General features: G+C 36.0%; 1 protein-coding gene across 2 annotated transcripts in view; it reads right to left on the bottom strand.

Moving 5' to 3' along the window:
• Positions 1–22,863, bottom strand: part of LOC149089307 (uncharacterized) — a 44,842-nt gene that overhangs the window by 7,021 nt on the left and 14,958 nt on the right. Inside the window, exon 1 of one of the 2 annotated variants that reach the window (XM_089239680.1) lies at positions 3,425–3,582. The exons of the other annotated variant lie outside the window; for it this stretch is intronic. The gene's annotated coding sequence lies outside the window, so the exon portion shown is untranslated. Of the gene's footprint in view, positions 1–3,424; positions 3,583–22,863 lie in introns of those variants that run through there. 2 annotated transcript variants of the gene reach the window in all.

Here is a 22,863-nt window from a genome sequence, read left to right as displayed (position 1 = left end):
ACTTCTAAAAATATTTCTTTCATTAAGGGTTTTTTTTAGCATATTTCTGTAAATTTTGTATACCTTTTTCAGATGCCATAGGCCTCAAAAAATGTTTTGGCCTCAAAAATTCGCTACGACGGCCCTTTCAATGTATCATGCACACATTACTATCGATTCCGGAAAGTATCTCTCAGTTCTAAATACAGCAGTTCAGATTTAATTGGTCAGAGCTGTCTCCAACAATTCTTTCCCCCTTGGAATTTGATCGTTTTTGTATATGAAGTAGCTATTTTCTAAAAATGGTCGGTGGGCTACAGCAAAAAAGCTCGGAGGGCCATGGGTGGAAGGCCCTTGGCCTTTGAAGACCGGACATACCCCGCTTCCCATCTCAGAGAGATATCGAAGCGTTCCCAAAGGATGGGTGTGTCCGGAAAGTTTTATAATAAGCAACAAAACATTGTCGCCTTGGACAATGGCAACAAAAATAAAATATGTATGGAAGAAGGCTGCTGACCTAAGGAATTAAAAGTGTCAGTTTTATCATATGAGTTAAATAGGGGTTCGACTATTGAAAAATATCAAGTAAAATATTTTATTCCAGAGATATCGATGGTTCGAGTCATTTGGTTCAATAATTATGTATTTGTAATTAAGAGTATCGCATACCGCTTTCAACGTGATGAAAAAGCATCAAAAACTATGCTCTAGGACTAGTAGTAATATTATGGACATTTAATCATTGATTTTTATTTCAAATTCACTTCACATATTTTCGATTGTGTATGCTATTTTATGCTGATATAATATTTTCTCCAATGTGTTTTTCTATTTACAAAGTTTCAAACATTAAGAACAAAAAAATGTGCATTATCAACACCTTGCGTGTGTGATGAAATAGCATGAAATCTTATGCAATTGAATAAATAGCAATTAAAAATAAACGAAACTGTTTGTTTCATAAAAGGAGGCAAAATATTTCAGATACACACATTCGATAAATAATTGGTTTATAAAAAAAAAATGGTATTCAAATATTTTTAATTTTTAAATATTTTAAGTTTAAATTTAAATAGGACTGAGTCAGTCAAATCTAAACATTTTACCTCATTTTATGAACCAAATAGATTTTTATGTTTTATTTTTATTCAATTAAGGTGATTTCATGCTATTTTATATAATGCGCGCAAGGTAGGGTAATTGTACATTTTCATTGTCAATGCTTGAAAATTTGCAAAAAAGTATTGGAGAGAGTATGTAAAATATTGTATTGACAAAGCATAGCAATTACAATCTTAAATACGTGTACCAAATTTGAAATTAAATCAACGTTCGAATAATATTTTCTATTGATATTTTTACTAGAGCATAGTTTTTGTGGTTTTTTTGGACCATGTTCAAAATGCATGAGGCCCCTTGAGAAATTTAATCCTTTAACTGGATGCAAAGCGTTATTTAAACGATCTTGGGACGGAAAACGCCGTACAAAGAGATGCTGATGTTAAGGAAAGAAAAATTCATGTCTGTCTTCACGGGGACTCGAACCCCGTTTTCCCGTATGTCGGATGAGTAATTTTTTAAACGTTCCTTACTGCAGCCTGTTTGAAGATAAAAGTTCAGAATCACACCTTTGCGCATATGGAGAGGTAATATTCTTTGCATTTTATATTTAGAATTTTGCTGGTAGGTATCGCAATTAACGGCAACAGCTCATTGTTTGTTGCAGAGCGCGTGTGGCTGGGATTTCGCTAATTTGATAAATGTTTTGTTCGCTTTTTTTGTTACGTTGAAGTTTTCGATCCGAAGTTTTTTCATATTATAGTTTGAATCACAAAGAAGGTAGTTGTATATTTAGAAAGTAATATTGTTTCAATACATTTATTTTATGTGGTATTTGAGGCTTTGCACATCTTCAAATAAGGCTCTGTATAAGTATTACGATTCGAAATAGATTTTTTAAATGATTTTTCCGGCTATCAATACGTATCACTAACTATGAAAAGAAATTATCAGCTCGAAAAGATAATTGAACATTTAAGGCTTAAATTAAAGATGTACACGCCGCTGCTTCATTACTGAAAATTATGGCGATTAGAAATATCTTTAAATATTTGCAGATGGTTTGAATTATTCCATTAGTGAATTTTTTTTATTCGTCTATCTTTTTGCCGTCAATTATTTGTTCATTATCTATAATAAATGTAATTGCAATTATATAAATTCCGTATTTCTTGGAATAAATGCTGCAAAGCAAAATAAAAATCTAAATATATTTGTGAGGCTAAACTAGTACCGCATCTTCCTTTGATGAATTTCTACTCCCATTTAATTACGCACTTTTTTATTGTAATGCACAAAAAGAAAGAAAAGTAATAATGATAAAACAAATAAATAATTTGAAAAAAAATTCTAGTTTAATGTTCACAGCAAATTACCGAATAATTTACGTGCAATTTAATTTTTAATAACTTTTTTTAATGATCACCATGGTGTTTATTTCAAGAAATACGGTATTCACACACAATGATGACGATTATAATAGTTGATATGCTATAAGGAACTTCATTAAAATTATTATTTTTAAATTTTTCCACTGACACAATGATTATATTCGATTTGTTGGTTGTAAGATATAAAATTTATTAATAATAATTAATGTCACGATCAATCAAATTAATTATCAAAGCAAAAAATGAAACAATGATTAATGTTAACTACATCAATTATTATTAATTTTTACGGAATTGAAAAAAAGATTACGCAAAATAATCGAAGGAAATGATTAATAAAGATTAGAAAATAAGATATACAATATAAGATATAATAATATATAAGTAAGATATAATTAAATAATAATAACTTCGATGATTGTAGATATCTCCATTCAAATAATTATTTTAAAATTTTTCCACCCGCACACAATAATTATATTCGTTTTATTGATGGTAAGAAATAAAATTTATCAATTACAATTTAACAATCAATCAATTTGTTATCTTACACAAAATGAAAAATAATCAAATTAATATTAATTATACCAATTATAAATACATTTTATCGAACTAAAAAAACCAATAATTGAAAACTATGCAAAATAATTAAAGGGAATGATTTAATATAAAGGTTGAAAAAATTAAGATATGATTTAATAGTTGCTTTATTATCGTGAACTAGATAATTTCGACGATTATAGATATTTTTATGAAAGAGCTTAATAGTTCAATTGTAGTATAAAAAGATCATAAATAATATTTATATTCATTCAACGTGCCAGATTAAATCCGCGATTACGAAATTATTTTAACAATAACAATAAATGTCATTCGATTGTTATTCGCAGAAAACAATGTTTTTTTATATAAGACGAGCGATAAAAAATAATATGTTTATCGCTGTATGTGAATGTGTGTATTATAAAATAGTGTTATTGTTATTATGTACTTACATTAATCCGAAACTATGTCTGTCGGTGAGGAAGAAGCACTGGGTTATTTTGTCTGGCACGTTTTGTGTCTTTGCGGCAAATTCGACAAAATCCTTCGAACACACAAGTAAAGATATAGGCAATTAAGAATTTCGTCGTCGCCGGCGGCAGACAGTGTCTCCCTCTAGCGTCGGATCTACGTCTTCTTCACCTCGAATAATACATATATAACAACGACCTATCATGTAAGAAGCATATCGCGATTAATATCGCGTAATACTTCGGCTATAAAACCGGTAATATGGATCGGAATAGCCAGATCGAGGCTCGATAGTGCGATTTTGGCGATCATTGCGAGCTCTAATAATAATAATAATAATAAAAGAACATTATAATAAATCTTTTCTTTTACATTTAATACGTTGAATGACTCTTTATTATCGTGGATGCAGAACATTTTTGATTTAGAGATGAGATGTCTCCTCTAACATACAAAATAAGTTTTATTATTAGAGCCCGGAAGTTTAGGCAAAATGCCATAAAATGCCATTTTTGAACTTTTTGTAAAAATGCCTTTTTTGAATTTTTTTCTGCCGTAAATGCCTATTTCGACATTTGTTCTGTTTTTTTATTGAATCTCAGATGTCATATTCTGGTTTTTTTTCGGATATTTTACGTTTTAAAAACCTTAAAGGGATTTCTATTCATAAAAACTTCAATTCTTGGTATCAATTCTTATCATAATACTGCCCCCCAGACTTATTTAAACGCTAATTTGTGTTAATGCCTGAGATATAAAGTGGTGGAAAAAATGACAGGGTTAGGTGAAAAATGGCGATTAAAAAAAAAGTAACAGTCAGAAGTTTTCAAAATTTTTATCAGAGACGACGAATAAAATGAGGAATTCATCTTCGAGACTCATTTGAAAATTAACAATACTTTTTCAGTAAAAAACTCTTCCTCCTATCATTACGATGCAAATCGAAGAAACCACGAGGCCACTCCCATTTTTCTCGCGTCACTTACTTAATTTGCATATTCTTCTGGCTAGGCGTAATTTCTGGAAGCTTCTCGAATAATTCGGCGTATATCTTTTTTCGTGTAGCTCGATTCGAGAAGATGGGATGAAGCAAATATCTTTCTCTTATAGCAAAAAGTAAGATCTTCTTTTTGAAAAAATGCGGAAATTAATTTCTCGACAAACTGGATAGAATATTAATGTCAAGACACTGCTTAATAATAAACAGCGAATTATATTTATTATATAAAAAGACGGTAAAGCCGTTTTCTTTAACAGATTGGCCGAAGAGGACAGCAATAATTCAAGATGCGAACAAAAAAAAAAAATTCCGCAGAGAAAATTTCGAATGTTTTACAACTCTTTTGTATCAGTACTAATGTCCACAAGAGAAGATTAGGAGGCCGCATACCGTGTTCGAGAAAAGGGCTTCCCCTGACCACCCTTTACAAGCACAGAGATGACATTGAATTTCGCTAAAAAGGAATATAATTTTACGGGAATGAACGGTAAAAAATGTTATCTTTCAGATTATAACTCATGTGAATACTATATAAAATTTCAAACGTTTATCCCCCTTTGAAATTAAATGCTTTTTAGCGGAATCCAATCTCATCACTGCGTGTGCTTTTAAAGGGTGGTCAGGGAATCCTTTCTTCCGAACACACGGTACGCAGCATCTTAATCTTCTCTTGTAGAAACAACAATATTCAAGCAATAATTCAAGTTCACAACTTGAATTATTGCCATTCTCCTCTGCCAATCTGTTAAAGAAAACGGTCTCACAGTCCTTTTATATCCAGAATAAAATTCGCTGTTCTTCAGGAAATTATTTAGCAGTGTCTTAGACATATTAATATTCTATCCGATTTCTCGAGAAATTAATTAAAGCTTTGTTAAAAACGAGGATCTTGCATTTTTTCCTATAAAAGATAACTTTTCGCCTCGCCCAATCTTTGCGAATCGAGCTTCGCGGGAAAAAAAAAACCGCATCGAAAAAAATATTCGAGAGGCTGTTATATAGAAATAACGAATAGCCAAAAGGATATGCAAATTAGGTAAGTGACGCGAGAAATGGGAGCGGCCTTTTCGTTTTTCCCATTCGCAACGCAATGCGATAAGAGAAAAACTTTTTTTCTTTTACTGAAAAAGTATTGTGAATTATTTAATCAGTTTCAAGATATAATTTCTCATTGTTTATTCATTTATTAACTCACACAACAGGCATGTACCCGATTACAGTGGAGTGAAGAAAAAAGTAAAAAAAAACAAAACAAACATAAACAGCACGTTGCAATACAGAAAGGCAAAGAATAAAAATAATAACGGCACAATAATAATAACGCAAATAAATATAATACAAATAGTACCATATGTATCGAAATATATGACATCCATATTTGTTATGGACATCTTTTTCTCAGCCACCTCGTTGGGCATTTTGCCTGTTGTGGCGTTGTATTTGTATTTGTATGTATATCCAAAAAAAAAAAAGAAGTCAAAAAGTACATGAGAACTTCCACACCTAAAGAAGCGGAAAGAGAAGAGTTTTCTAACGCGTTTTAGTTCGGTATGGTGGGACATAGAAGAGATACGAAGATTAGTGCTATTACAGTGAAAACTGATTTGCGCTAAAATGTCTGGTACATCCAAGTCGAAGTGCAGAATTTTCACCAAAAAGGTGATCAATGCATTCTGACGGCGGACTTCGAGTGATTCATAGTGAAAAATAGATAGTAATGTATAGTAACTATGTAGATAGTAATGTATAGTAACTATGTAGATAGTAATGTATAGTAACTATGTAGATAGTAATGTATAGTAACTATGTAGATAGTAATGTATAGTAACTATGTAGATAGTAATGTATAGTAACTATGTAGATAGTAATGTATAGTAACTATGTAGATAGTAATGTATAGTAACTATGTAGATAGTAATGTAATAACCTCGGGAGCATCAAATTCCTGCTCGCGTGATGTTAATGGTGCTGCCCGAGGTATAATGTAAGTTGTAATAGTAATATTTTGTTCTCTGTTATTTTAATTGTAATGCAATGTTAATTGTTTTGTAAGGTGAATTGTCAACCTTGGGCCAATGGTGCTCCGGGGATAGAATGTATATATATTTTAACATATGTTATTTTTTTTAAAATTGAGAAAATAAATGCTCCCTCCGGGGAATCCTCGTATGACGAATGGCATTCGCCGGGTCGGGGTAAGTAACTCATATATAGCGAAAAGTAGATCTGAGTATGTCTGTAGGAATCTGAAATATCAAAAATTTGAAATTTCTTGAAGTAAACAAAGCGCAAAAGCCTATTTTGTGTGCGTTCAATCCTCATGTTATTGTACAAGTAATACTGATTACAGATTATGGAACAATATTTTAGAACTGATCTTACGTAAGGTTACTTAAGGTGAGGTCTTACTTAAGGTTTCCTGGATTTTGAAAAAAAAAATTCTGTTGAGGATTATGAAACCGGCATTACTTGATGCTTTTGAAACAATGTTATTAATATGCTGATTGAAATTGAGAGTCTTATCAAAAGTGACACCTAAGTCCTTCATGTACTCTACTCTTCCGAGCGTTTGACCATCAATACTGTAACTGTACAATATAGGACTATGCTTCTTATTGAAAGATAAACATTTGCACTTGGCAATATTCAGATTTAACTTATTGGTGTTAAACCCATGAACTGAGTTGTTCGACAGAATTTTGTAGCATCTCAGCGTCATCTGTATTATTTATGACTTGGAAGATTTTGTATTTATCATCTCTGATAAAAATTTTGACAAATTTTAATTAGCACTTTTTTTAATCGTCTTTTTTTTCACCTGGCCCTATCATTTCTTCCACCACCGTAGACATCTGACAAAAAGGCATAGAAAAGAGACAAAGACATTTCATCGCTGCTATACAGTTTTCAGATAGAAAACAACATACTCCCAACTTCAGCCAGAAACCCTGGTGGTAAATGGATTCGTACGACCACTTACATAAAAATTAAATTTGGGTCGGGACTCATAGTTCGAGCCCCTGGCTGTTAGTGGATTTGAACGATAAAAATCTCAGAAGCACCTTCGACTCAAGTTTTAGGATCACCTCTACTACTTCACCAAACACCAACTCTAGCCATATCGCTATATTGCAATTTACTGCCGTTAATGAGTTGGGTTGGAAACGGAGGCATCATCTATCGGTGCAAGATGCACAAGCTCTCGTTAGGAAAATATCTACGTTCTTCTCTGGGTTTGAACTGGGAACCAAGACGGCAACCTTCGCGGTGGTGGACGAGCATCTTACCACCACTCCACTCGGGTGCTATATGGATCACCTCTGGTCCCTGGCTATAAGTGGCTTTGTACGAGCTGTCTGGGAGGCCCTTGCGGGTCGCGAACCATAGGTTAAAACTCCTGGTATAAGATGTGTGCGATGAAATTTTAATAAAAATATTTGGAGCAAAACTACTCTCAAAGAGTCAGTATCTTAGACTTTTAATAAACTGAGATAAGTGAATGAAATGAATGAAATTCAATCACAGCAAAAATCTTCTAAAGTCGGTAACAGACGAATGAAAAATATCCAGATGTCGAGGAAGCTCATTATAAAATTCGGAAAATCTGTTTATACAGCGCAGTAATTACCAGTATTAGTATTGAATGATTTGACGGCAAATAAACAATTTTAGATCTTGTATTGTGCCACTTAATATTGAAAAAGATTCCGTTAAGAATGGGTATGCAATCGATTTGCTTAGTCAACAGTTTCTTGAAAAAAATTTTCGAGCAAGTAATAATCTCTGCGTTTTTTTAAACTAATGACATTGAAACTGTTTCGCAGATGAGTGGCAGATAGAATATTGTTATAAAGACCATGTTTTTTTGTAATGTAAATACCTTAGAAAATTGTTTTGAATAATTTCAAGACTCATAATATGGCAAGCGCGAAATGGGTTCCCCCATAAATGAAACATGTTCCAGTTTAGATCTTATAAACGTATTAAAAAGGGATATTGAAGTATTAATATCGTTGAAATCTCTCGACATTCTTTTAAGCAAGCCAAGTTTTCTACATGGCACAGAACAAAGATTCTTAATGTGATCAGCAAAGTTGAAATTGGTACTATAAATAACGCCCAAATCGGTCGCAGAGGTTCTTCTAAGCAAATGACTATTATTAATGCTATACGTAAAAAACGATTAGATTCTTTTTGTGAGTGAATGAAAGAATAAAACTTTTATCAATATATTGAGTTTGAGTCTATTAAGTAAACACCATTCGTGAAGTAAAGACAACTCGTTTTGTAGACAATAACATACATCAATACAGTCAATTTTCAAAAAACTTTCAAAACACTTTTCAAAATCTTCAAATCATCAGCAAAGAGATACGTAAATAAAATGATAAATAACAACGAGCCTGGGACAGATCCCCGAAGTGCGTGTAACCAGAAATAGCAACAAAACCTTGACTTAAATTGGATTTATAGGATACATAGACATAGGATCACTGCTAATGATTAAAGTTCTCGTACTTTCTGTGCAATGGGATTAGTCTTGCGAGTACAGACATTTGCGCGAATTTTATATCGCTTCAAGTCGCTTCCAGTGGACGATCGACATAAGGGATCCAACCAGCTAATGAAACCAAATAGTAAAAATTTACACATTCTTGCTTCTGAGGTGAGGGGGTACTTAGAAACGTTGAATTTTTCTTTCTGTTGCCCTCAAAAAAGACAAGGCACAGCCGCCCTTAGGGATGTGTGATAGGTGCTGTCGCATCGAGCCCCGAGATTTGGGGGCCCCGCATTAAGGTAATAGAAGTGAAAAAACATACGCGCGCGTATGTGTGCATATATATATAAAATATATTTTCTCTGAACTGTCTGAAATTGTTTTTCTTTCATTAATTCTGAATTTTTACCGACTCTGGGATATTTTTTCTCTAGCATTAATTCTGAATTTTCACTGGATTCTGGAACTTTTATCTTCAATTTACTCTGAATTTTCTTGGTGAGTAGATATTTTTCAGCATTCTTCTGTATATTCTGTGATAATGCATGAATCTTTAGAGATTCGTCGATTCACGCGATTCACAAAATATATAAAATCGGGGATAAGAAGCCCCGAAATTATTTTGGCATCGGGATCCGCATCTGATAAGGGAAGCCCTGAGATATAGCAACAACTTTCTAATTGAGTTTTAAGGACAGGGTGTCCGTATGAAAAGTTAAATTTAATATTTGAATAACTATATAACCCTTTACAATGTGAGTGAGGTATCTATGGTCTACACCAGTGATTCCCAACGTGGGCGTTAACGCCCCATTCGGGGCGATGAAAAGTTCCGGGGGGGGGGCGGTAGAAGCTACGGGTATAACACAGGATCCTATGGGTTAAATTGCGTCGGGGGCAATGGGAGAAAAAAATTTCTGAAGAAGGGGGCGATGGGACGAAATAGGTTGGGAAACTCTTTTGGGCACTTTTCCAATTGGAAGTGTGCCTTTAGAATAAACGGTTCGCCAATAAAATGCGGCCAAGGGACGTTCTTAATCAACTTGTATATAGATCTTCTAATTTTGCGTATAGAGTGTATATAGCATTGTTTTCAACCTGTGGTTCGCAGACATTTAGGGGTCCGTGTGTGCTTTGTAAAGAAGTCCGCTGGATAATTTTTTTTATTTACTACCATTGTATGTAAACTCCACGTTTTGCGGTGTGAAATTATAATCAATTTCCTAATTTTTTTTTACGATACGCAAGTTAATAGCAACTTTTAGATACTATGCGCTTGGCATTTCCCTCAAGGGTGGGGATTGACTGGGCTCTAGATCATAAGGATGATTCTTATAATTTCTTTTTTGTGCACAATATAAATTCCTTACAGAAGGGCACGCGAATAATCCACCCGGGTGTCGGCCCGAGATCACAGCCTAGGGGCCCTGCTGCAACATTGGGGTTGGGGGATTGATCGAAACTGACATTCGCTACAGGTAGTCCACCGAGTATTGTCACCTAACGTGTTCGTTACATCATAAAGGTTAGAAAACACTGGTATATATATAGTATTCCAGTATTTTTAATTTACAAGTTTACATAATTTCTGCTGACTATTCAGGGTCTAATATCTCTCCCACTGGACACGGGAATTTCATCTTATACGCATTAATTCATTCCCGGAAACAACATCAGACTAGACCAGAATTGAACCTTAAGCCGATTCCCAGCCCGCGATGGCCAACTGCCGGCATAAAAACTGGCCAAGAAGGCCTGTGAAGAAGAAAATGTGTACAATGTTTGTAGATAGATATGTGTTTGCATGAATGTGTAGTGTATGTAAAAAGAACTGGTCAAATTGGTGAAAAGTCATGATCTGGCTATAAGCAGGCCGGAAACAACATATATTCTCAATATAAGTACAAAATGAAATATCTTACAAAACAGTCAAACAACAAATATATTAGGAATCAAACACATCACTAAAACATAATCAACAAAATTTTGCTGTGTTGCATGTTCGTGATAGACAACGTATGAAATTTCTCATTACAATCTTCTCAAGTTTAGTTAAAAAAATTATCGATAGACAGCGCTGCGCAGTTAAAAACCACATTTATTTTGCGAGCTCTGCATCCTTTTTTCTTTCGCATAACCAATATTTTGATTACGGAACGTGAAGATCCGTGAATGTTCGTGGCTTTTGCAGACATATCAACCTGCGTCTGAAGATTGATATCATTTGTGAATTCATAATTTCGTCAAACCTGCAGTAATTAAACTTTTACAGACAACGTTATCCGAAAAAGTAATTTCACTCCTCTCGAAAATTTTAAGAGGTACTTTGGTGAAAGGAAGGGTATTTTTTTGTGTGTGAAAAACATTAAAAAAATAACACTATTAAGAAATATCTAAACTTTGAAGGAGTGTTTTCAATCCTTAAACGGAATTTGGAGTAAAATTGAATTTTGATGCGTATTGGGGCGAATGATGATTACAGGCTGTCTGACAAACCTGCGAAAATAATAATTTTTTTCACCACTTGCCGTTTTTACAACGATAGTCTGTGAAGCAAAGAAAAATATCGTTGTAGAGAGGTTATTGCTATATCGAGAGGTAGCATGATCATCGGCTGCTACCAAATTTTTGCTGTTGTTGGCATCATTTCTAAATTGGTGTTGTTGCCATCACCATATAATGTATTTATGGGTATTTATTTGTTGCAAAAAAATTTTCAATTCATTAGTTGATGAATAAAATTTTGTTTGTTTCGACCTGTAAAGTAGTTTCCTTCACAGTATTTTCGTGTACTACACAAAATAGCGTGTACTTCACGGCAACTTCATTAATACTCTTGGAGGGTTGATAATACAAAAATGCAAAATAACGCGATGTTACTAAACATCCTAGAAAGAACAAAAAATGGTGAAGAGAATTTGAAAATATAGGGTGTCCCGTAAATCTTAATGCGGCCTTTATCTCATCGGCCGTTCGCTCTAGAGGTACCAGGCTACCAGTTTTGAGAATGAAAATACATGCCGTCATAAAATATAGAATCTAAATTCTTATACATGGTAAAAACGGGGCGGGGGAGGGTGCGATGACGACGAGAATGTATTGAAAGTAATGTGGGTCCCCGGGAAAACTTATGTTGCGGGGAGATTGGACCTGACTTTCTTTCAAACCGAGCACAGCTCAGGTCTATCGGCATGGGCAATTCACTACCTATTGAGTTGTGCCGGAATTGTGAGTGTGTGTACCTAACAGTCTGAGTTCGTGCGTATCTAGTATTGTGTCTGACTTTTCAGTGCTGCCCTGCCATCTATACTTCGGAAGTGAAGTCAACGAAGTGTAACGATTGAATTATTTGTACCGTTTGTAGGCCTGTTGCTCTCTGTGGCGAGACTTTTAAAAGAGGAGATCATCTCGCATTCGCGCCTCGAAATTGGGAATCACAGAAAACCAACTTCAGCTGACTACCACTGTGGTGACGGTGGGGCTCGAACCCCACAGCGACCTTTTGCCTGGAAGTAATTCCAACACACATATTTACTCCAGAAAATCAAAGCACCTGATATTATTATCACGTGCTTTCCTCCCGTGCACAGGGCCGTCCAAAGAGCATCATGGGCCTCCGGACCAAGTGATTTTTTGGAGACCCAACAATGAGATGTGAAGGGGGGTGTGTCCGGTCCATCAATGTTTAGTGAGGCCCTACCACGCAAATTCTGGAAAATTTCAACTAAATCTCGTTTTTGTGAGGTCCCTTTTTCTCTTGAGGTGCCCGGGTGGGCCCATGCCTTACGACGGCACTGCCCGTACATCTTAAGCTCCTGGGTCGTTGTAAATACAGCTCCACTAGGGATGAAACGGTAGACTGGACCTTTGCTGTATTGCGTACACGCACGCCGTCCGAAACATGGAATCTAGATGTAACGAAGTGAGGGAGCCATTAGACAGAGATGTTTGATGCCCCCCCCCCCAGAAGTGTATTTACGGGGGGGGGGACTTAACGTTATAGCCCAGGGCGGAAAAGGCGGTGAATTTGAGGAATGATTGGTTAAGAAAACTTAGCAGAATGACAGGAGGGTGGCGAAATTGTTTCCACAATCAATGAAACCATGAATCCGCCTCTACCTAGTTTGCGAGCGAGTGATCAAATGAATGGCCCAGAGTCTTAAAGTATGTTAATGAACAAAAGAGTGATCTAGACAGCAAGTGAACAGGTCAGTTGCGAAGGCGCGTGAGTCACCTTACCAGTGACTTAAAGACAGAGCCGCAACCAGGGAAGGGCAGGGTGCTCAGACCTCAGGCATTGTTTTTTTTCGTTCAAAATTACTTGGAGGGGGGGGGGGGAGTTCTAACAAGGACACTGGCCCCTGGTGACAGTGTTTTCGTTTGCCCGAGTGGCATTGTGGTAAGATGCTCGTCTACCATCGTGAAGGTTGTTGTTAGGGTCCCGGGTTCGAACCCAAGGGAGGATATAGATAAGATATTTTCCCCTAACGCGCGCGAGAGAGAGAGAGAGAACTCGAGGTGACCACCGATAGACAGCGCCTTCACTTCCAACCTATATCACTAATGGCAGTAAATTGCAATACAGTCAAACCTCGTTAGTGCGTCACCCGGTTAACACGTCACTCCGCTTACCGGGTCACTTTTTGGGAAGTCCCAATTGTCCTCAGGCAGGAATTGGCACAGCTATAGTTCACTCCGCTTACTAAGTCATATTTTTGCTCTCCCAAGAGTGACTCATTAACGAGGTTTGACTGTATATGGCCAAAGTTGGTGAAGTAGTAGTACTGTCTTCGTTTCTAGTTGCGGCCCCGCCTAGAGAGGGAGAGACAAAAAATTTCCGATGTGGAATAAGCTGATGACCACAAGCCGGAAAATAGTCTCCTGAGGCAAATAATTAGAGCACAGAAGTTAAGGAAAAATGCCATAAATGGCTTTTTTTGCGTATTTCCAAACCTTCTTTGTAAAAACTGTGAATTTTTCCCGCCATAAGTGCCTATTTCATAATTTCATAATTGTTTCAAGTTCATGTGTGCATACCAGAGGCCATATTCTGTAGAACTTGGACATTTTAAGCATTGAGAACAAAAGAAAAAACCTCTTTCTGAAGTTGACCAACACTTAGTAATGATTATCATCAGAAAGCCTGAGAAATAGGAAACTTGTTGTTGCCATACATTAACTTTGCTTTGACCGGATGCTGTTTTGGATATGGATTTTTTTGTTTCAAACCATAGTTTCCCAAACTTTTTGTTCTTCCATCGTCCACATCTTCAGAAATTTTTTTGTCTGATCGCTCCCCCAACTTATGGTACCCATATGATTCTACGTTGTATTCATCACTGCTATCCCGCTCCGGACCATTACATCGCCCACTTTGGGAAACACTGTTTCAGACGAACGCAGCTCATATTTGAGAACAATTCGAAGTTTGTTTCTGCGCGTGACTCACATAACGTTTTGCTAACGCATCGGACTGCATTGTATAATGCATAGCTGACCGATTATTCTCTCAACAGGTCATCGATTGACACCATGGCTCACATAAGGTGGAGTAGGAGTAGATAGGGTTCTGATTCTGGGGCCAGCCTGCTGTTTTGGTTTTGTTTTTTACACTATACATGCACTGCAAACAGCATGGCAAGTTAAATACGGTGTTTAGTATTCGAAAAAAAATGAACAGAGCTGAGTTGTGTGACAGCTGTGGCTACACAGGACCCTAAACTTGAAGGAGTCCTCCATTTTTCGCATAAATAATGAAAAAAATAGTTAAATTTTTTACAACAACAGAACAAGCGTTTCAACTATAAAAAGGAATATTCCAAATAATATAACAAATAAACGAGAATTATTCGAAACTTGGAGCCCCTCGTCTGGTAAAGGTGGCCCTGGAATTGAATTAATTTTGAGGAACCACTAACATTGTATTTTTGGTAGGAAATGAGTGCGTAGTCAGTATAAACTAATATGGTTAATTGTTTCATAGACGAAGTAAGTGCTTTCTACCTATATTTTTTAGCTTGTTTTCGAAGATTGGGAATATGCAGTAAATAGAAAATTTATGTATCTTACTAAGCAAACTCATAGGCATATACACTGGTGTACAAAAACTAAGGACGAGACGGTTTTTCGAATGTAAAGTTTGCAAAAGTGTTCCAAATCGTCTCAAAAAATAAGATCCCCAAGATACGTAAGAACATGGGAAAAATAAACAAAACTTTCCATAAAGAAAATGCAAAGGATAGAACGGAACTTTTTAGCTTCGAGTACAATTGCCAGAAGACGAAACGTCCATGTGACAAGTGACTGGCAAGGAAAATCCAGGCTTTAGTAGGGGATATGATCAACCCTGACTGCAATGCACGATTTACATCGTCTGTCCATGGTCTGTACAAGGTTGTCAACGAGCTGTTGAGGCATTGATGCCCATTCCTGTTGTAGCGCCAATCGCAGCTCCGGAATCGCTGCTGGTGACGTGCTGCCCAGCATCTCCCTAGAGTGTCCCACAGATTTAGATCCGGGGACCTTGCCGAGCAATCGATGCGTTGAACGTCTTCACTCTCCAACAGCTCTGCGTCTGCCACTGTACGATGAGGTGCAGCGTTTTCGTTCATGAAGAGGAACTGAGGACCAGTAGTACCTGTAAAAAGATGCACGTGAGGAAGAAGAACCTCGGTACAATAGCGGGCACCAGTGACTGCACCACCTTGGTACGGGTACCAAGCATGATACCTCCGAGGCGAGAACTCCACCACCTTCAATCCTGCCCCTTTTGATTATGTTAGAGGGGTTATTGCGTGTTCCCAGCTCTTTCTAGATGTGTATACGTCCAGAATCGCTAGTCAGACTAGGACTGCTTTCATCCATGAAGAATACTTGACCTCAAGTTTTTAGCTTCTTCCTTAATTGTTGCACACCAGTGTTAAAAAAAATTATGCCAAGTTCAAAATTTTTACATGCCCGAGCAATATTAAATTTACCCGGCCCTGGTTCCTACATTCAAAACATAATAAATAAGCGAAACGAAATACACTGTAACAGTCAAATTTTTAAACGTTGTGCCTGCCGTTCAGGCTCATTAAGGTAGAAGAGAGACGCATTAACCGATTCTTCACTACATCCGAGTATGTTATAAATGGGCGTGACTTATAAAAACAATCGAGTATTCTGTAAATTTTTGAGAAATTAATTTTATGATAAAAGAAACGATAGAAAGTAAAAATAAGATATCACCAAAATTTCGTATGTGCAAAATCAGAAAGTGACATTCAAAGTCAAAGACAGATGACGCTGAAAAACAAAACTCGTGGCAATATGCTTGAGCGTCACGAAGTTAGTGGAGCAAATCGTATTATCTATACATTTGCAGTGCATCCAATTTTGTCGAAAGTGGGCCCAATTTTTTTGAATATCGTTAAAATGATAAATTACGGTACATATTTCAAAAAACAAATTGTTTTTCAGAAGAAAAAATGAAAAGAAAAATATCGTTCTCTCACATGTCTCATGAAATCAGAAAATACCATCTATAGCTAACAATGGATGCCTTTAGTGAAATCGAAACTAATTTTGAGTGTAACGCGTAATTATCGAAACCGACCAGACCAGACCAGACTTCTCCCCTCCCCCGCCCCCCCTGCCCAGCTCAGAGGGCCGATTGTAGGATTAAAAACGGGCCAAGAATAGAAAAGAAGTGACCGTGTTTTTTGAAGGTCAGTATGTGTATGCATGTTTGTGTTGTGAATGAGAAAAAGAAATTGTCAAGTCCAAGGTCATGGCCTTCCCAATATTTATGCCTGGTAAAAAGTCCCTTTCTTATTTTTTTGCAAATGCCACCACAACCTGTAAAAGGAAATGTGAGGACATTCATAATGATCTTAATAAAACATCAGAATTTGTGGTAAAGTAATACATCACACAAGTCAACATGCAAATAATAAATTGTCATTTATTTAAAACTCTTTTCGTCACCAAATACACCAATTCAAGACAACAGCCCTCTCATTCAGGGTGGGTTTTTTTGTGGTTTTTTGAGTTTTTTATGGGTAAATAGGTGCCAGAGATTAAATAAGTTCCAGAGAATAAATACGAGCTAAGAAATTTATAATTATAGAGTAGACACAAATTCAAATTGATAAATAGTAGCCAATTTCAAAAATTCTAGATCAAATATAGAGATAATTAAGTAAAAGGGATCAAAGTGCTAAATAGGTGCCAAATTATAGTGAAATATTTGCAAATTTATTTACAGATTTCCCCAAGGAAGGTGAAATATTTGTTTTGGCCTTCTACACACCTTTTTTCTAGATGTTCGTTGTGTAGACCTTTCATTGTAGTCAACAATTTCTCTTATGTGAGCATAATCAGACTCACTCATTTGAATATATATTAATCTCTATGTATTTATTTTTTAATGTATTGGAAGATGTGTAAAATTTTTAAATCATTTCGGATATTTTTATTCCTAATAAAGTAAGGTGCGTTAACAAATCTTCTTGATATTTTATTTTGCCCAGCTTGTAAGTACTTGATATTTTGTTTTACATGCGTGAGCCCACACTGGGGAGGCATATAAAAGAGTGGGTCTAAGGATTAGATTTAAAATAAAGAATTTTATTCTTCAAAGAAAGTTTTGCTTGGGGACAATGTTATCTTATGGAGAGCTCCCATGACCGTATGTGCTTTGTTGCGAACATATTTAATGTGTGTGTGGGGGGTGAACGTTAAAGATTTATTTAAGATATATGCAAGATATTTGATTTCGTCAACAGGTTTTATTGAGTGATTAACAAATGGTTAAGTACCTTTGCCTAGGGATTTTTTTACATCTTGTAAACCAAGAAAATTGACATTTTTTTGATATTTAACAAAATATCAGAGTCCTCGCACCAGTCCATCACTTCATCTATGGTTTCTTGTGAGAAATCTGCTGTAGGACTGCCGTTTTTATGTCTACAAGATGACTGTGTCATCTGCAAAAAGTGCAATTGTACCAGCTTGGGGAGGGGAGGGGGGTTGGTATACAAATACAAATACAACGCCACAACAGGCAAAATGCCCAACGAGGTGAGAAAAAGATGCCCATAAAAATATGGATGTCATATATTTCAAAAATACAGCAACCCAATTAAAAATGCAATTAACAAAAATTATAAACAATATATATATATACACGTGATAAAATATTATACAATGCCCATAAAGAATACTTATGTTAAATATTATTTATTATTTGTTATATATTATGTCGTTAATATACAACAAAAACAATTGAGGTCCTAGGACACTACCCTGTGGAACCGAGGCTGTGATGCGTTTAACTGCAGATAACACGTAGGCACAATTCAAAGCCATGAGGGCAATCGACCGAGCCCAGTGCTGACGGATATCTTGCCCAGGAAACAGAGATTCATCTAATAATGATTTTAATTCACACAACAGTAATTTTTAATAAATATTTAAAAATATGAAATTCTCTTTCTTTGATAAAGACATTAAATTATTTAGATATTTAATCAATATTATTAAATATTTATTTTATATTTAAATAATAGTTTTTTAATTTGAATAAATGATTTGAAATTCCAGACAAAAAAAAAAGGGCAGAGCGAAATTTTTGGCCTTCCACCCTACAGCCCAGCAGGCCTAAGCGCTGATGATGAAATTACAGACGGGCCCAAACAGGCCTATGAAGAAGAAAAGAGCAGAATGTGGTTTTTTTTTGGAAGTCAGTTTGTGTGCGGGTAGTGTGATGACCAGGGCCCAGATGTTGATGAAATTTGCATTTCTTTACATCATTTGCATTTTTCTCCTTTTTTTTTTCACTGTCGGGTCATTTTTTAAAGTTTTGACCATTTTTTTGTAATTTTTTCCACGATATTTTTTTTACTTTTTAAATTTTTTGACAATGGAAAAGATTGAAAAAGAATTATACGAATACTAATTTGATAGAGCACTTATGAAAAAATATGCATGAATTTCTTGGAAAATAAAATAAAAGATGCTTTTCGGCTTCTTAACCATAGGCATATACATGATTTTCTCAGAGGGGGGGAGGGGTGTCATGTTTTGTTTCTTACTGCAATAAACCCTGTCTTCCCCTCCCAGTACCCCAGTCATGGCCCTACATCTAACAACGGGGCCCTCCGGTCAGATTCTTCACGGCCCTCTCAATAGCGAATTTCTTGTAAGGAAATGGTAAGAATCGTCTCCGGCCACCAAGTCAGAGCTCCTGTCAGCCGCACCCTTTTTTTGGGGGGGAGGGGGGTATAACGCCAGTGTTCAGTGTTGTTAACCGATTCATGAATTATAACTCGCTTATTAGAGAGATTTTTGTGTTTGATGAAAATCTAAACGAGAGGGAAAAAGAAAGAATAATGAGAGAAAAAAATTTACATGTGATTGATGCTGTTAAAACTTTTTCTTTCGACATTCAAACATAACCGGCTTTTTATTTTGATGGCATTCTTTTCCAATGTTTAGGGAAGTTTTTAGGGCATTTTCAAGTCATTTTTTCAGGATTTTTTAGGGCTTCAACATCCGGGCCTTGATTATGACTATAATTAACCAAGAAATCTATTATTTCGTGACTATATAACGATTTGATCATTTGATAGTTTTCATCGCACCACTGTCATTTTCGGCACACGAGGGCTAATTAGACCGGGAACTACAATTTATTGCCGATTCCGAACGGCTGGCTTGTTTTTTATACTCATTGGGGGATTGGTGCGCTAACCCCTCGATGGGAGTGACTATATAATTATGACTATAAATTATCACAGCTTCTTTTTCCTAATATTGTTCTCACTACCTCACATAATTGTCAAGTTAATGGTTTTTTTTTTTTTGCCAGTGGATTACAATTCAATCCACTGCAAGTTTCATTACCGCCTTATCTCAGCCTATTTTTGATTTTTCAGTGATTTTAGTGATAAATGTCAGCTGTGTTTGCCTTGGACAACTTTTTTGATGATAAGGTACACCTTCCGCAGGCAGGGTGGAATCCCTTGACGGGCCCGGATGTTGTGTACCACTTGGGGCATTGAAGAGTTGTGACCTCTTCGTTCCAATCATTTTTAACCGTTTTAAATTGTTCTTGGCTGATTTGAAACATTTTTTTCAAGCTCTTTAGGTACAAAACGTTTCATCATCAGCATTAAGTTCACTGCTGGATGAGGGTCCCCTCTAAATTTTTATATTTTACTCTGATGCTTTTACCATTCAGTTGACTCCAGCCACATTTCAGATCTCTTCGCTCGATCTTGTTTGGGGGACGCCTTCTTGGACGTTTAATACCATTGGGGGAAAGTGCCATTCCAGAAAACTTATGGTCCATCTGTTGTGTTCTGTCTTCTTGCAATATGTCTAACCTATTTACATTTTAGATGTTTCATTCTGTCCTTGATATCATATTGTTACGAAAATTATGTATAAATAATCCTTATTTATCTTTTATTATGTCATCTTTCGCCTGTAAATAGTCTTTAATGCATTTCTCTGTAAATCTCGCCAAACTGGAGAAAAACTTGGTAAAATTAGTGACAGCTCCGATGATTTGGTGATGTTACAGCACCAAGAGAAGTGTAAAATTCTCGCGAGAATAGTGAACATCCTGGAAGGTTTCTTTTGCCTATATAAAAGCGCCGCCAAAATGGAAATACGCGATGCTAGTCTAAAAATTAAGTGAGAGAGTTCTCTTGTGAACGTATGTCAGGGATCTCTGTGTGTTTAGTGTGTTGTCAAATCACTACTTGTAAATACGAGTATATAGATGTTCTATAAAATGCTTGTGAGAGACATTATCCGGAACAATATACTTTTGTTTATCTCCTTATCCATGCGATTCGTTTTTGTTTCTCCTTGTGATGCCTAGCATACATCTTTCCACGCTCCTTTGTGCAGTCTGTAGTTTTTATATCGTTTTGCTTGTGAGTGTCCATGTTTCATCTCCATAAGTCAGTACTGGTAGCACACATTTCTTGTGAATACTTCTTTTTTTTCAGGCACAGTGACATGTTGCTCCTCAGAATCACACAGGTTTTGCCAAAAGTGCTCCACCCGATCTTGATTATTTTGTTTGCTTCATTGAGGATGCCGATGCTGCTGTCCATGGTAATTTCTTGTCCCAGGTATACATAGCTTCGTAGTTCTTCCATCTCTGTTTTGTGGAGGAAAAATCTTCATCTTCGAAGCAAACGAGTCGGACATGAATTTAGTTTTTTGAAGATTCATTTTTTTCAAATCTACCTTAATACTTACCTTCGCCAGTTCCTGTATCATTTCTTCTGGTTGATCTGGATTACTGCTGATGATAACAATGTCGTCGGCAAAACGTAAATGGTTGAAAAATCCTCCATTTACAGGTGTCTTTCGCTTTACGAGATTAATTGGTTCCACAAAATCGAACAACACAAGATCGCGTAAGAAGAAATCACGTGAAGTGAGTTAAATTTAACATGGGTAAGATAGCGATAGAGTTTCCTTCAGAAGAATAATCAAAAGTAAAATTCAACTTCCAGCAGCAAAATAATGTTGTTGTTTTTACAATGAATTTAATTAATTATTCAAACTTATAAATAAATCTCGTCAATTTAGGCTACATGAATAAATATAATTAGTACTTTCTATTTTGATGTCGGGTATTTTTGATTCGGGCTACTTCTGCTTCATTCTAGTGAGTGTGAATGTTTTCTTTTCCTGGAGAGCCCGATTTGATAGGCTGATAATTTTTTTAATGAAAACAGTCGAGATTCAGCTGACAAGCAGCATTCTTCGTCTCTTTAAGAAAAGCTGGATAATTCTGACCATCCCACAAAAATACATATGAAAATTCTAGACTAATTAGGATTGTTTTCTTCGATTAAAATTCTAATGGCATTGTCGGTGTGTTACCAGAAAGTGCTCGTTTGTGAGATGAATTTGAGCGTTTCTTAAATATTTGGTCTCATCTAAATCAACAAATAAAACAGATATATATATATATATATATATATATATATATATATATATATAGTTTCTTTTTCATCCTAATCCAGTTTTCTAAATACTTCTTCTAAAATAGCAGTAAATAGTTCTGGCGAAATTTGTATATCATACCATCGGACTCCTTTTCCAATTTTCATCTTTCACTTTTACTTTATGCAAATGAATGATTGCAGTTGCTTTGTCATAGATTTTATTAATGATATTGTTGTAAATCTTCTCTACGCCAGTTGCATCCAGATCTTTAAAGGTACAGTCCCACGAGAGCTTGCTTGGGGACGCTGGTTAAGACAATTAAAGTTAGAGGTAATAAAAGTCTTTGTCAGGATCCGCGGTCGTCTCGGGCCTCGGGGAAGCAATAATTTTTATGGCTTTCAATACAAAGGCAGCGGAACGAGCGTCTTCCTTTGAAAATGACCGAACAATTACGGATTACTTCACGCCGGTTCAGGCCGGCTGTGGTTTTTGCGGTTTATGTCCAACATAGACTTTTATTAACTTTAATTATCTTACCAAGGGTCCCCTAGCAAACTCTCGTGGGACTGTACCTTAACGACAGCAGATGTGAAAATAGAGTTAAAGCTTTCTCAAAGTCGATGAAGGCTATATACAATGGTAATTCGTATTCCTTGCGTCTTTCTATGAGTTCCCCCTGATTATTTGTGTGTGATCCATTGTACACATATGTATACATTAGTTACACATCTGTGTATCTAGTAAAGATATACATGGTGATTCAGAAAAATCGGGAAAACTTTAAGAGGTGATAGCACACACCAATACAAACAATTGTCATCAAAGAATGTTTGGTCTAACATGAAACGCAAACGCGCTAGCGCGTTTCCAAACGGCCGCTCCGCAAACGTTAAAACGGCATTCCTGTTGAAATTTATCGGCAGAAAAAGAACACGATGCATGCAAATGTAATCTGGGGAAAAAGA

This window comes from Pholcus phalangioides, unplaced genomic scaffold (assembly GCF_987345545.1).
Source record: "Pholcus phalangioides strain wild (caught in Gottingen) unplaced genomic scaffold, Ppha-v1.0 ptg000002l_1, whole genome shotgun sequence".
NCBI lineage: Eukaryota > Metazoa > Arthropoda > Arachnida > Araneae > Pholcidae > Pholcus > Pholcus phalangioides.
Note: the sequence above shows the minus strand (reverse complement) of the source record. Positions and strands in the feature narration are given on the sequence as shown.